Source organism: Acanthopagrus latus, chromosome 4 (genome assembly GCF_904848185.1).
Source record: "Acanthopagrus latus isolate v.2019 chromosome 4, fAcaLat1.1, whole genome shotgun sequence".
Taxonomy (NCBI): Eukaryota; Metazoa; Chordata; class Actinopteri; order Spariformes; family Sparidae; genus Acanthopagrus; species Acanthopagrus latus.
The window spans coordinates 7601664-7615565 of record NC_051042.1 but is presented as its reverse complement, the minus strand read 5'-3'; the positions used below and the strand labels follow the sequence as shown (position 1 = coordinate 7615565).

Sequence of the window (13902 nt, the reverse complement as noted above, 5' to 3'; positions counted from 1 at the left end):
CAAACAACAGAAACCAGAAATCAAAATCCAAAGAACACATACCATTCATGAAGAGCCTGGACACAAGCATGGACAAGAACAAACAGAAACCAATGACCGGACAAGGAGTGAGGGGAACACAGAGACTAAATACACAGACACTAATGACATGACGAGGAACAGGTGAGGAGAGAAAGGAGGAAGGAAGCCAGGTGTGATAATGAGGGGGAGGAGCACACACTGTAAAAAAAAAAAAAAGTTGAGAAAACGTAAAATATCAAGGCAACATGATGCAAGAGATTTTTGAGTTTTCTCAACTTTTGCCTACTGTTGTTGACTTAACTAAGGTTTTCAAGTTCTGACAAGAGTTCTGCCAACTTAGATCTTCTTGTTCACCTAATTAGGATAATCCTGGAAGGCTAACAAAGAAATTCTGATTTCATTGCCATGTATTTCTGCCTTCACCAAATGCAGATATTCTTGTTGAATAAACATACAATTATTCCTTCAATGCCATGCATTCCTAAATTCACCAAACACAGATATTCTTGTTGAATGATCATACAATTCTTACTCCAGTGAGTTGAAAATTTACCTATATAAATAAAGGAAAATGTATGTAATTATATTTGAAAAATGCTCAATAAATAGATATTGAATTAAACAAAGCACAACTGAATGTTATCTGAAATCTTTTTTATTTTGTTGAACACTGCTTCAAGTACATTTCAGAATGTCATGGGTAGTTGGGTCAATTTCTGTAAAAAAGTATTGCCGCTTTCTTTTTTTGGGTGCTTTGAGCACTGCAGCAGAGACATTAAAATTGAAGTCCAGAATCGAAAAAGAAAAACAAAGTATATGGAAAAAAAAGTGTCCAGCAACACATAGTCATTCATGCATACACCTTGACTGTCTTGTAAAAGCTGAACTTGACAACTTGCACATTAAATAGAATAGTGCCACAAATGATTGGCTGTGTACCCAGACACTGAAGTTTTACATGGGCATAACTATGATGAACTAAAGCAGTTAAAAGTTCTTACAAATTTTACCATCAATGAACAGGGAACTAACAGGTAAAATACCAGTTCTGCGCTTCATGTGAACAACACTTCAACAAATCTTTTAAAATACTGCATGACAAAATCTCACCATATATTGTCAACAACATAGATTCCTCTGACTAAAATTGACATTTCTAATAATGATTTATCCACTTAACCTTCATATTGTCCAACCAGGTCAAAATGACCCATTCTGTTGTGACTGTTCCCTCCTTCCTCCCTTCTTTCTTTCCTCCCTCTTTCCTTCATTAATTCCGCCCTCTTTCCTTCTCCCCCTCCTTCCTCTTTTTTCTCCCTCTCTCCTTCCTTCTTTCCTTCTTCCTCCCTGTACTTCCTTCTTCTTCGTTTCTTGACCGAAGGACAACAGGAGGGTTAAGGAACAGTTCATCTAAAAATAAAATTTTCCATTACCTACTCATCCTTGTGCCAGTTGAAACAGGCACATATACATTTTACTTGAACAATAATGAATTTTAACAGTTCAAACACTAAATATGCAACTCTTGGTAACTGGCAAATGATTACATCAGAGGCAAAGGGGTTTAACTACTGTTTTTTTACATGACTCAACTACAATGCACTTGAACAGGCTAAAGAACACAAGTTAAAGTCATGTCTGGCTTCCCCATTAACAGTCACAGCAAAAGCTTTGTTTTCAGAGACCTTATGCGCTGTGAGCATCGAGAGCCACTGAGCTAAAAAAAGATGGCCTGAATTGCTTCAAAGGTATACCTCATCTGCTTTGGATAATCAATGTTGAGGGCATACAGAAGGCCAAAGAGGTATGCCAAGGCAGTAGAGAGGTCTGGAATGTTATGTAGCATGATGTCCCCTTCCAACACAACCGCCTGGTCTCGCACAGATGTACCGGCACCGTCATCTTGTAGGATGGTGAGGATGGCAACAGATGCACCGTTCAGCACTGGTTCCAAAATGTCCGTGTCCTGAAGAAAAGTAACAGATGCATTATTGAGAGCTAAGAAAAACTAAAGACAAAATACATTTCTACTGATTTGAAAATAAACTTCCATACAATGCTGGTCATTTGACTCATGGAGGTTTTAAAAAGAAAAAGCATCTTTTTCTTGAATTAATGACACAGTAGCTTTCACCTACCAACCTTGTGATGAGTTTTGTACAAAAGTACAAAAGTTCTGCTACAGAACACCCACCAACAATGCCCAGCTGCTTCTCAGCAGAAAAAAGGGAGCGAGAGTTATAGACAACTGCAATCCTCACCATAAAGTTATCTGGACTGCACTGAGGAGGTGTATATTTCCATTTCGGATGAACTCATCCTTTAAAACATCTAATGGGAATAAGAATTAGTTTTACTTGCATAACTTTTTTTTGTACTTACCAAGCATTTCAGGAAAACCTTTGTTGCAGGCCTCTCAGTGCTGCTGTCTTTCGGTGGTACACAATGTCAGATGTCTAAGTAGTATTCAGTGGAAAACAAGCATTTCAATTAGCATAGTAACATAGTGTACTTATACACAATGCAAAATCAGAACTCTTTTATAGTAATGAAGATAAAGCACAGGTCAGACCAGTAATGTGTTTTTGCTGAAGCCAACATCTTTTTCTGTTTCTCTTAAGAGAAAAGTATATTCATACTCTTCTAAAAATGTCAGGCAAAGGAGCACTTCACTCACCTTTTCATCAAGTTTATCCAGGAGGTCTTCCATCTTCTCACCAAGAGCTCCCTTCTTAGACCGGTACAGTTTCAGCAGGCCAGGCACAAATTTGTCAAGGGATGCATTGAAAGACCCCAGGAGGTCTTTGCTCGTGATCCGATGAAATTCGTCAGATATCTAAACAAGAAAATCAACAAAATATTGCCATTTATTCAGCACAGAAAATTCCTGGGTAGCTGTCTTGTGCAGTCTGCACCATGTTCAATGCCTGGCCATGTTATCAACAGCAAAACCTACTTCAAAAAGCTCTCGTGAATACGGCTTTTACACACGAATGGAAATACCCTCCACAAAAACCAGTATCAATATGGAAATGCATATGATCATGTTACAGTGTTGCACCGAAATCTGTGACCAATCAGATTCTGTGACCTGCCTTAGTAGTCTTTCCCTAACCGCCTCAGTCTATAGAAGCCCTATTTCTACCAGTAAAAGAAAAAAAAATCCATGCTAAGTCAAAATTATGAGATAAAGTCCAAATTTGGTCGTTTTTCTCCGGGTGAAACTACTTTAAATTTTCGTCTCATAATGACTTTTTATTTCACGATTTCGATTTAGCATGGGGATTCTTTTTTCTTGTACTGGCAGAAATGGCCTTCCATAGGAGTGAAATGTTTAGGGTAAGAATATTAGGGCAGGTCAAAGAATCTAATGAGACACAGATTTCAATGTAACACTGGCAAGAGAGTGTGGCATTTGTAAACATGGACCTTGAGGATTGACAATTCAATAAAAATATGACTATTTTGACACCCATTACAGTTGCAGTAAGTGATGCACTCCTTGGGAGGACATCACATAACAAAAACACTGGCATTAAAAATTTTTGGACTGATAGTGTAGTGGGTGCAGTGTGTTGGAGTGACCCTGAGTGGAGTGGTAGCGCAAGGTATAATAAAGTTTGCCAATACATTACCCCAGCAAATACTGTACTTCTTCAATTATAGACAATCTAATATAATAACTCATGCCTAATTTGAATAGCAGAATTACTGAATACATTAGGACAGCCTTACCTCCTCAGAGGAAAACAGCGCAGGCCATCTCTCCTGGACCTCAGATACCATAGGTTGACACTCTACGACCTCTCTCCGCCTGAGGGAAAATGTCAGCGCCATCTTCTGCTGTATGACTGTCATGTTCTTTTGTTTCTTCTTCATTTCATCGACCAGAGCAACTCTTTCCTCTTCAAGAGTAGAATCATCGTGGTGTTGAGGATAATCTGGGACATGATTGACCTCTCCACGTTTGGGCTTTTTAAGGGTGAAAGGACTACCCTCTTCATCTCCCCCTTTTCTTTTCCTGTTTACATTTACCTCATTGCAACCTGCCTTACGAAGTTTTGATCTGTAGTTTCCAAGTTTGTGCTTGATACTTGCTTTCCATCCCTCGTAGCCTGTGATGCTACCTGGCTCCTTCAGACATGGATACTTGAGAACCAGTGCAGAAGCTACTGACTCAAGCTCATCTTTCTCGGGGTAGCCTTTAATTTCAAAAACTGCCTCTGCAATTTTATCCAAAATCTCAGTTTTCATGTCTCTTGTCACTGCAAGGCCCTTCTTAGATTTTTCGTATGTCGTATGCCTTACACAATTTCAGTTCAACATCATATGAAAACTTGGGGATAGGAAATGGAGAGGGCCACTCTGAGACACGCCTTAAGTTCATCTGGATAGAATCGGTCCAGCTAGGCCCAAAATCTTCAGAGTAAACACTTGCTGTGTCCTCGGAAAAGACTGAAGCAGAGGACACTGAAGAAGTGGATTGGTTAAGTGGAGATGAATCACAGTTCCACATTATATGCAGGACTGCACGCTCAGCTGGTAATTCAGATATTGCCGTCAGGTTGCATAGTGCATTTCCAAACTCTGGATCCTCAAACTGTAGTGAGAAATCACCTGGGAGTTCGAGCCTCTCTTTAAGTATATCAATCAATTGCCCCACAGATGCTGGTACTTCAGGAAGCTGGACTCGCCGGGCTTCTCTGGAGGAGAGAACTACCCGAAGTAACAAAGTCTGAAAAGAGGAGAGAGAAAAGGTGGGAGAAAATTAAGTCAAACCTGATTAGAAGACAGCTGACACCTTTTTCCAGGTTAATCTGCTGATTACGTTTGATTTGCTAATGATTTAGTCTACAAATGTAAAAAAAATTAAAATAAATAAAGCTAAAGTCTATATCCAGGTTTTCATTTCCTTGAATCACTGTACTCAACTGGCCTATACTTGGGAAAGGCCTTCAATTCATTCAGCACAAAACTAATACTTAACGAGTGGAGAAGAAGCGAGAAGAAGAGTAGAGAAGGAGCGAGAGTGTGAGAGGAGAGAAAAGAGAGGAGTTGGTGAGGAGAGGAGAGACAGGGAGGGATGAGTGGGGAGAAGAGAGATAGTAAGGAGATAGTAAGATAGTAAGGAGAGGAAAGAAAAGCGTGGAGAAGAAAAGAAAGCAAGAGGAAAGGAGTGAGGAAGGGGAGCAGAGGACAATAGAGGAGAGGAGAGAGTTGGTAAGGAGAGGTGAGAAAGTGGGTGGATGAGAGTGGAGATGAGGAGACAGGGTGGAGGGGAGAGAACATACCATTTTTGAGTTGCTTTAATGGAGAAGGAAGTTGCTTTAAGGAGAAGGAATGTCCTTGGGGTCACCATCAGCTTTCCACCAACTGTGTATGCTGTTAGAGGGTGGTAATCCGTCAGCACATCTGGATCCAGGGCAAGAAGATCTGCACAGGTGTCTTCAACAAGCTCATAAGATCTGAAATGTTCAATGTACCAGGAACTCAGTCTTTTACAAATGAATGTCACCTCCTCTGCATTGACAAGAATGGTCACAATCTTATGGAATTCTGGGAGGCCACTGCATTGCCCAGCAGATAAAATCATGCCCGTCACATACCCACACAGGTGAATCGTTTTAGACAGAGACACACTGTCTAGATGAGGGTACTTCTTCTGTATTTCACACTTGAGTGAGCCAATTCTGAAACCTTGACCACTTTCACATTTTCAACATAGAGTTTTGACTTGAAAAGGTTCCCACTATCCAGATGGTATGCCATCATCTGCTGGTGTTTTGAGGAAAGAGTGAGCAGCACATTTTTCCAGTTGTGAGTGTCATGGACCACCTTTTTAAAGAAGCTATGTTTTGCTTCGAATCTCATCGTCCACAATTCCACTAAAGGCCCATAGCAACGTATAAGATGTGGGTAGTGGTCAATGAAGTGGTGTTTTGGCCTCAGTCTGAAGTCCGGAAAGGTACTGGTGAGCAACAGGCGATGATCCAGTAGTTTGCAAGATAAATAACACAATGCTTCCTCAGAGAGTCTGCTTGACACAACAATGTCAACAATTTCCTTGAGGTCCATTAAAATCTCCCATGTTGGCTCCTGTTCTGGTATCTTACATCCAATTATAAAAGGAAGTAAGCGCAACAGTGTCCAATTTTCATGTCCATTACCAGCCACTGTTCCTTTTTCAAAGCTTGCTTTTGGAATTTTTTGAGGCTTGTTTACTTTGTCTGAATATTTGTAGGGAAATGATTTTATGAAGTGGTTTAATGCATCAAATGTAATGAAACCTTTTGAGATCAGATTTTTCAAACATAAGGACAACTCCAAAGGGATGACGCCTTCAAAAAGGTCATGCAAAACATCTGGAGGAAATCCGGTTATTGGGTGAAAGAACAGTAGATGTTTGCCCAGTACACATTCCCTTTTTACCCTAACCCTAACCCATTAACACTTTGGAGATTGTCAGTCTGCCTAAGCTCGTCCAGAAATGTATTGTGTTGATCAACACCCCTCAATTGGAAGTCATTAACTTCAGTGGTTGCAATTTGGTCCCGACTTATCAAACAAAAGCGACAGAACTTGTCAACAGTAAAACTTTCATGAAAGCCTGCCAGACCATGTGCACCAAGGTTATCGGCACTTACACAATATACAGTGCCCTTAACAAACTGACCCACAACTTCCACAAAAATTCCCTCTTGTTCTAGACACCTTATATCTTTAATCAATGGCTCAAAAAACTTTTCATAACCATACTGTTTGACATCCACACTTTTACCTAAGAGAGCTAGCTGAATTGAACTGAGATTCGATCGGAATCTGGCCGGTAAATTTAAAACTACCCAATATACTGCAGTAATCTTATGAAGTTTTCTAGAGGTGCCCAGTGGGTTACAGACTTCAAAATCATCAATATATAACGCCAAACTGATACATAGGTTCTGCTGTCCCAGTAGCTTATTGTCCTTGTAATACTTGCCGTCTTGAAAAGACTTAAGGTGTCCAGATAAAGCTTCTTGATTAAATACAATTTGGTCCAAAAAAAGTCTCAAGTATCTTAGTGACAGATATATAAACAAAAGAGTTTTTATGAGCTGTGTTGTACAAATATTCTGTGGGTTCTACAACAGAAAAGTGGTCTTTGAAATATATATTTCTTCTGTGATCTGTAGATAGGGAACCTTTCTCCGATGTTGTTAAAAGGAGTGGATTTGTTTGAACTATAGCATTAGAAATTTCTTGCAAAACAGAATCATTTACTTCAATTTCATGTTTTGAAAGTATCTCTTTGACACTGTTGAGAGTATGAATGTTAGAGAAAGAGAGCAGGTTAGGCAAATCCTCTACAATCTTTTGTGTTGCAGCTCGAGAAACATACAACACTGTTTGCATACACAGAAAGAGAGAAGCCAATTTATGTTCAAGGGTCTCACCATCCACATCCTCTAGATTCTCTTCAACCTCATCTGGTCTCACAATATTATAAGCTGATGTTCCAGCTTCACTATCAGATTGCTCACTTTCAATTATCTCATCTTCAGGAACAGTTCTTGCAATTGTTCGAAAATCCTCAAGTGTACAATTTTTATGGTTTCGACTTCTGTGAGAACTGAAGGTTGGGCGAATGTTTGTTTTAAAGGTACACCTTAGAAAGGGACATTGTACAGATTCTCGGTTCTTTAAATGATGTCCAAGATGGTTCCAAAAAGTTTTTTCACTGCAGATCTCCTTAAAATCACACAATTCACATTGAAATGTTGAATTTTTGTGGATTTTAACTATTGAGTGCGATCTTGAGAGGTGGGATCGTAATGCTCCAGGTGTTTTAAATACACATACACAGTCTGTGTGAATGCAAGGCCAGTGTGCACCTTGTCTGTGATGAAGGTGAAAATGTTTCAGAAGAGTCTCTTGACTGGAGCTTGTGAATTTGCAAAATCTGCACTGCATGAAATCCACCCCTGAAACACAAGAGACACACAGGACACAATCAGTTTTGCTAAAAGCACTTTTACAACAGTCCCTGTACTTTGTAAACATAAAATCACAATACAGCTCTAATTCCCCAACTTGTGATGTTCCATGACTGGATAGGCAATATCCAGGGTGAATTTGTCATGCAGGGAGAAGAGGATATATCAAATGGCCAATGTAATTTTCCTAACTTACCAGACTGTCCTTGCTGTTCTATTTTCCTTTAACCATTTAGTTGTTATATCCATATTACTGATGATTACTGATTTTGAAGTCTCATTATGTCCATAGTTTGTGAAAGCACAACAATATTGTTGCAATATTGATAAAAGTATTTGGTCAAAAACATTTTGATATATTCTGAATGTACTTATATGAAAACCTAAAAGTTTAAAGAGACTTTGAAGTATTACATATTAGACTATTAGATTAAACTTATTGTTGGGGTTGAAATCTCCTGATATGAAAAAAATATACTGTATATATCATGATAAGAATTTTATCAATATCGCCTGCAGCCCTACTTGCCTGAAATCTAATTGTAACAGCCATTATGGGATAAAACATCCATATATAACACACAGAAGGAATCCCTAGATGCAGGAGCTTAATACATAAACAAGCCAAAACCAGAGACAACACGAAAAAAGTATGTAGGGAATCATATTAACATACACTATATTACCAAAAGTATTCGCTCACCCATTCAAATGATCAGAATCAGGTGTTCTAATCACTTGGCCTGGCCCCAGGTGTATAAATTCAAGCACTCAGGCATGCAGACTGTGAAACAAGACATTTGTGAAAGAATGGGCCGCTCTCAGGAGCTCAGTGAATTCCAGCGTGGAACTGTCATAGGATGCCACTTGTGCAACAAATCCAGTCGTGAAATTTCCTCGCTCCTAAATATTCCACAGTCAACTGTCAGCTCTATTATAACAAAATGGAAGCGTTTGGGAACAACAGCAACTCAGCCACGAAGTGGTAGGCCACGTAAAGTGACGGAGAGGGGTCAGCGGATGCTGAAGCGCATAGTGCAAAGAGGTCGCCGACTTTCTGCACAGTCAATTGCTAGAGAGCTACAAACTTCATGTGACCTTCAGATTAGCCCAAGTACAGTACGCAGAGAGCTTCATGGAATGGGTTTCCATGGCCGAGCAGCTGCAGCCAAGCCACACATCACCAAGTGCAATGCAAGGCGTCGGATGCAATGGTGTAAAGCACGCCGTCACTGGCCTCTAGAGCAGTGGAGACGCGTTCTCTGGAGTGATGAATCACGCTTTTCCATCTGGCAATCTGATGGACGAGTCTGGGTTTGGAGGTTGCCAGGAGAACGGTACATTTCAGATTGCATTGTGCCAACTGTGAAATTTGGTGGAGGAGGAATTATGGTATGGGGTTGTTTTTCAGGAGCTGGGCTTGGCCCCTTAGTTCCAGTGAAAGGAACATTGAATGCTTCAGGATACCAAAACATTTTGGACAATTCCATGCTCCCAACCTTGTGGGAACAGTTTGGAGCAGGCCCCTTCCTCTTCCAACATGACTGTGCACCAGTGCACAAAGCAAGGTCCATAAAGACGTGGATGACAGAGTCTGGTGTGGATGAACTTGACTGGCCTGCACAGAGTCCTGACCTGAACCCGATAGAACACCTTTGGGATGAATTAGAGCGGAGACTGAGAGCCAGGCCTTCTCGACCAACATCAGTGTGTGACCTCACCAATGCGCTTTTGGAAGAATGGTCAAAAATTCCTATAAACACTCTCCTCAACCTTGTGGACAGTCTTCCCAGAAGAGTTGAAGCTGTAATAGCTGCAAAAGGTGGACCGACATCATATTGAATTCTATGAGTTAGGAATGGGATGGCACTTCAGTTCATAGAATGAGTAAAGGCAGGTGAGCGAATACTTTTGGTAATATAGTGTATATATGACCACTCTTCTACTATATCTTCTACTATATCAGGCATATAATTGATAACATACATGGCATGTAAAATAAATTCAAATGTGTCTTTGCTACTATGATAAATATTCAATAACTATGAAAAAATTAATACTATCAGTAATGTGACATCAACAACACAATTATTCCTCAAATATTCTGTCTCCTTTCCCATTATGTAAAAAGCTCTGAAAATGTAGCAATCTTATAACAGAGCATAAAGCACAACTTTAATCTGTATGTGACAATTAACTTACAGTAATTAAGGACATTAGACAGTGTCACACCAGCTGTGAAACTGTCCCGTTAGCTTTATACATTACTGTAAAGTAACAGTGCAGCACCGGATAAACGGTGTCTATTGAAAAAAAGAAAAACAACGTTAGCTAATATGCAAGTTACTTACATCACTGTCTTATAATTGCCGCATGTCTGCCAAACACCGACCCATGAAGGCATCTGCATGACGACGCCTGCCTGCACCCGCGTAGTTTACATAGGCGGTAGTTTGTTCGTTGGTCAATGTTGAAATCATGTCTCCACACAAGGATAATATTAAAACCGATTACAAAGCGGGTAACAAGCTAATAAGCTTTACCACGGCAGACGTGCAGTAAAAAAGCCAGTGTGAGATGCCGTCATTTAGTGATGAGAGTCTGTATCTGAATTTCAGACGTGATTAACATTAAACAGTATAAAACATTACTTTTTGCGGGAGTCGAACGAGCTGGGCCGATGCTCTGACATAAAACCTTAGCACAGAAGTAGGTGAATGGCTGGAAATATTGTTAGGCGCTTGTAGAAAACCCTAACAACACACTTAATTAGCTTACCTGCTCAGGCAAAATGTTCGTCAGCTCCCGCTTCTGTCCAGAAAATGTCCAAACACAACTTTGGCCACGTTTGGTCAAGTTTTCTTGCTGTCTATGGACCACCATCACACGGCTCACCTCTGCTCAGGCTTATTAGAAGGTCCGTTAGGTCTGGTTCAAACTTGTTCCGACCATGTGAGCATGCGCACATCAGTCATCTATGGGGTTTCCCACTGGTTCTCAACTTCACTCAAAAATTCAGCTCAAAAGTTGATAGTCTTTGTTGTGCTGTTTAGAAAATCTTAGTTAGGACAACAATGAGAGAAATTTGTTGGGCAGACAAGTTTTTGTTGGTTGTAAATCGAAAGCTTTATTTCTGAGTCAGTTTAATTTGAAAATTTAAATGAAATCAACAATTACTAGTTGTCGTTTTTACACTGCAGAGGAACAGACCAGAAGGGAACAAGACAACAGACAAAGGGAGCCAGAGGGGAGAACATAAGAGAAACTTAAAGGACACATGAGGGCATGGAAAATCAAAACATGATACACAAGACATGGAAAAACAAAAACATAACACAGGACAATACAATGACGTGAATCAAATACAAGAAACCAAAAACCAGGCACAAAGACAAACACAAACTGGAGACATGACAATTTAGAGCGCTGGGAGCTTGTTTTAGGCAGTTCGAGCAGATGAAGCTGTATTCAAGCCAAAAATGCTTTCTCAGCTTAGATTTTGCTCAAAATGTATGGATTTGACCTAAACATAGTGTGGAAACATGGTTTCACTTGTTCCATCATTCATTTCAGTCGGACGTCTTTTCGTGCAAAATCAAGCGATTCAGAGCGCTGGGAGCTTGTTTTGGGTAGTTACAGAGGATGAAGCTGTATTCCAGCCAAACATGCTTTCTCAGCTTAGATTTTGCTCACAATGTATGAATTTGACCTAAACATAGTGTGGAAACATGGTTTCACTTGTTCCATCATTCATTTCAGTGGGACGTCTTTTCTTGCCAAATCAAGCGATTTAGAGCGCTGGGAGCTTGTTTTAGGCAGTTAGAGCAGATGAAGCTGTGTTCAAGCCAAAAATGCTTTCTCAGCTTAGATTTTGCTCAAAATGTATGAATTTGACCTAAACATAGTGTGGAAACATGGTTTCACTTGTTCCATCAGTCATTTCAGTGGGACGTCTTTTCTTGCCAAATCAAGCGATTTAGAGCGCTGGGAGCTTGTTTTAGGCAGTTAGAGCAGATGAAGTGTATTCAAGCCAAAACTGCTTTCGCACAGCCCACTAGGGACACCTATAGCTCTGCTATGGAGGTGTCCATAGTGGGCTGGCGAGCACAGCCCACTAACTAGACAATTCCCCGCCGGGGAATCGCGAGAGTGGGCTGTGCGCTTTGCCCCATGACGAAAAAGCAAACATGGTATCAGCAAAATTTCTCCACCATCAAGCGGGAATGGCCTTAAATAACACAGTCACCAAGTTTTGTGGTCCCAATTTGAGAAATGTGGCAATAGGAGCGAGTTAGAGAAGGGTGCAGTTTTGCAAATCCTCTTCCTGATTTACAATGGAGTTAATGGGACAGTTGAGAGCTACTCTTGTTGGTTAGGGGCAGATAATTCAAAAACCGTGAATCCCACCTAAATAGACACATTGGGCAACAACTCTGGAAAATTTCACTGTTTTTGAGTGAAATTTGTGGCTGGGAGCATCAAAGAGAAAATTTCCCTTACCATCTTTCAAGGGCCAGCATTCAAAAACTACACAGTATAAGAAAAAAGTTGAACACACCTCTAATAAACAGGATTTGTGCCGACATTTTAAAGTTTGAATGGTGTTTCTAGGTGAATGTATGCCAGAGCAGGAGATGTTTGAAAAACGTTGCAGATTTGCGACATTTTTACAACGTCCCATTCATTCCTTATGGGAAATGTTTGGCAGTTTTTCGCGTTTTACGTCGCAATAAATTGATATTCTTAAAAACTGAATGATAGCATACCGAGTCAGATCGAACCGCACGTTTTGACATATTGTTTGTTTGTGTGCACTCAACGGTGTGGGACGAGTTAGCGACAGAAAAAAGAGCTCTCACTGTAAAGTGGATTGTAAAATAAACACTAGACAATTCCCCGCCGGGGAATCGCGAGAGTGGGCTGTGCGCTTTGCCCCGTGACGAAAAAGCAAACATGGTATCGGCAAAATGTCTCCACCATCAAGCGGGAAAGGCCTTAAAGAACACATTCACCAAGTTTTGTGGTCCCTGTTTGAGAAATGTGGTAACAGGAGCGAGTTAGAGAAGGGTGCAGTTTTGCAAATCCTCTTCCCGATTTACAATGGAGTTAATGGGACAGTTGAGAGCTACTCTTGTTGGTTAGGTGCAGATAATTCAAAAACCGTGAATCCCACCGAGAAAATAGACACATTGGGAGAAAGAAGACAAGTGTGGCTACAACTCTGGAAAATTTCACTGTTTTTGAGTGAAATTTGTGACTGGGAGCGTCATGTAAAGAGAAAATTTCCCTCACCATCTTTCAAGGGCCAGCATTCAAAAACTACACAGTATAGGAAAAAAGTTGAAGACACCTCTAATACACAGGATTTGTGCCGACATTTTAAAGTTTGAATGGTGTTTCTAGGTGAATGTATGCCAGACCAGGAGATGTTTGAAAAACGTTGCAGATTTGCAACTTTTTTACAACGTCCCATTCATTCCTTATGGGAAATGTTTGGCAGTTTTTCGCGTCTTACGTCGCGAAAAATTGATATTCTGAAAAACTGAATGATAGCATACCGAGTCAGATCGAACCGCACGTTTTGACGTATTGTTTGTTTGTGTGCGCTCAACGGGGTGGGACGAGTTAGCGACAGAAAAAAGAGCTCTCATTGTAAAGTGGATTGTAAAATAAACACTAGACAATTCCCCGCCGGGGAATCGCGAGAGTGGGCTGTGCGCTTTGCCCCGGGTCGAAAAAACTATGAAAGCTAAGGCAAAAGTATGAAATCACGTTGATAATTTCGAGTTTTATCTACATTTTATAGTTCGAATGGTGTGTCTAGGTCAACGTATGCCAGAGCAGGAGATTTGCGACGCGAAAAAATTGACATTCTGAAAAACTACATGATAGCATACCAAGTCAGGTC

At 40.4% G+C, this 13902-nt stretch overlaps 1 long non-coding RNA gene across 3 annotated transcripts; it reads right to left on the bottom strand.

Moving 5' to 3' along the window:
* Positions 1-660: 660 nt before the first annotated feature.
* Positions 661-11282, bottom strand: LOC119018771. 3 transcript variants are annotated; one of them, XR_005074854.1, is made up of 8 exons: positions 10197-11282; positions 7893-7982; positions 5313-5486; positions 3757-4756; positions 2699-2857; positions 2404-2477; positions 1776-1987; positions 661-1431 (listed from the first exon to the last, which is right to left on the bottom strand). It is a non-coding gene; the product is annotated as an uncharacterized LOC119018771 (long non-coding RNA). The 3 variants fall into 3 exon arrangements; XR_005074852.1 differs by having other exon boundaries at positions 661-1987; XR_005074853.1 differs by having other exon boundaries at positions 661-1987; positions 10773-11282.
* Between the last annotated feature and the right edge of the window lie 2620 nt (positions 11283-13902).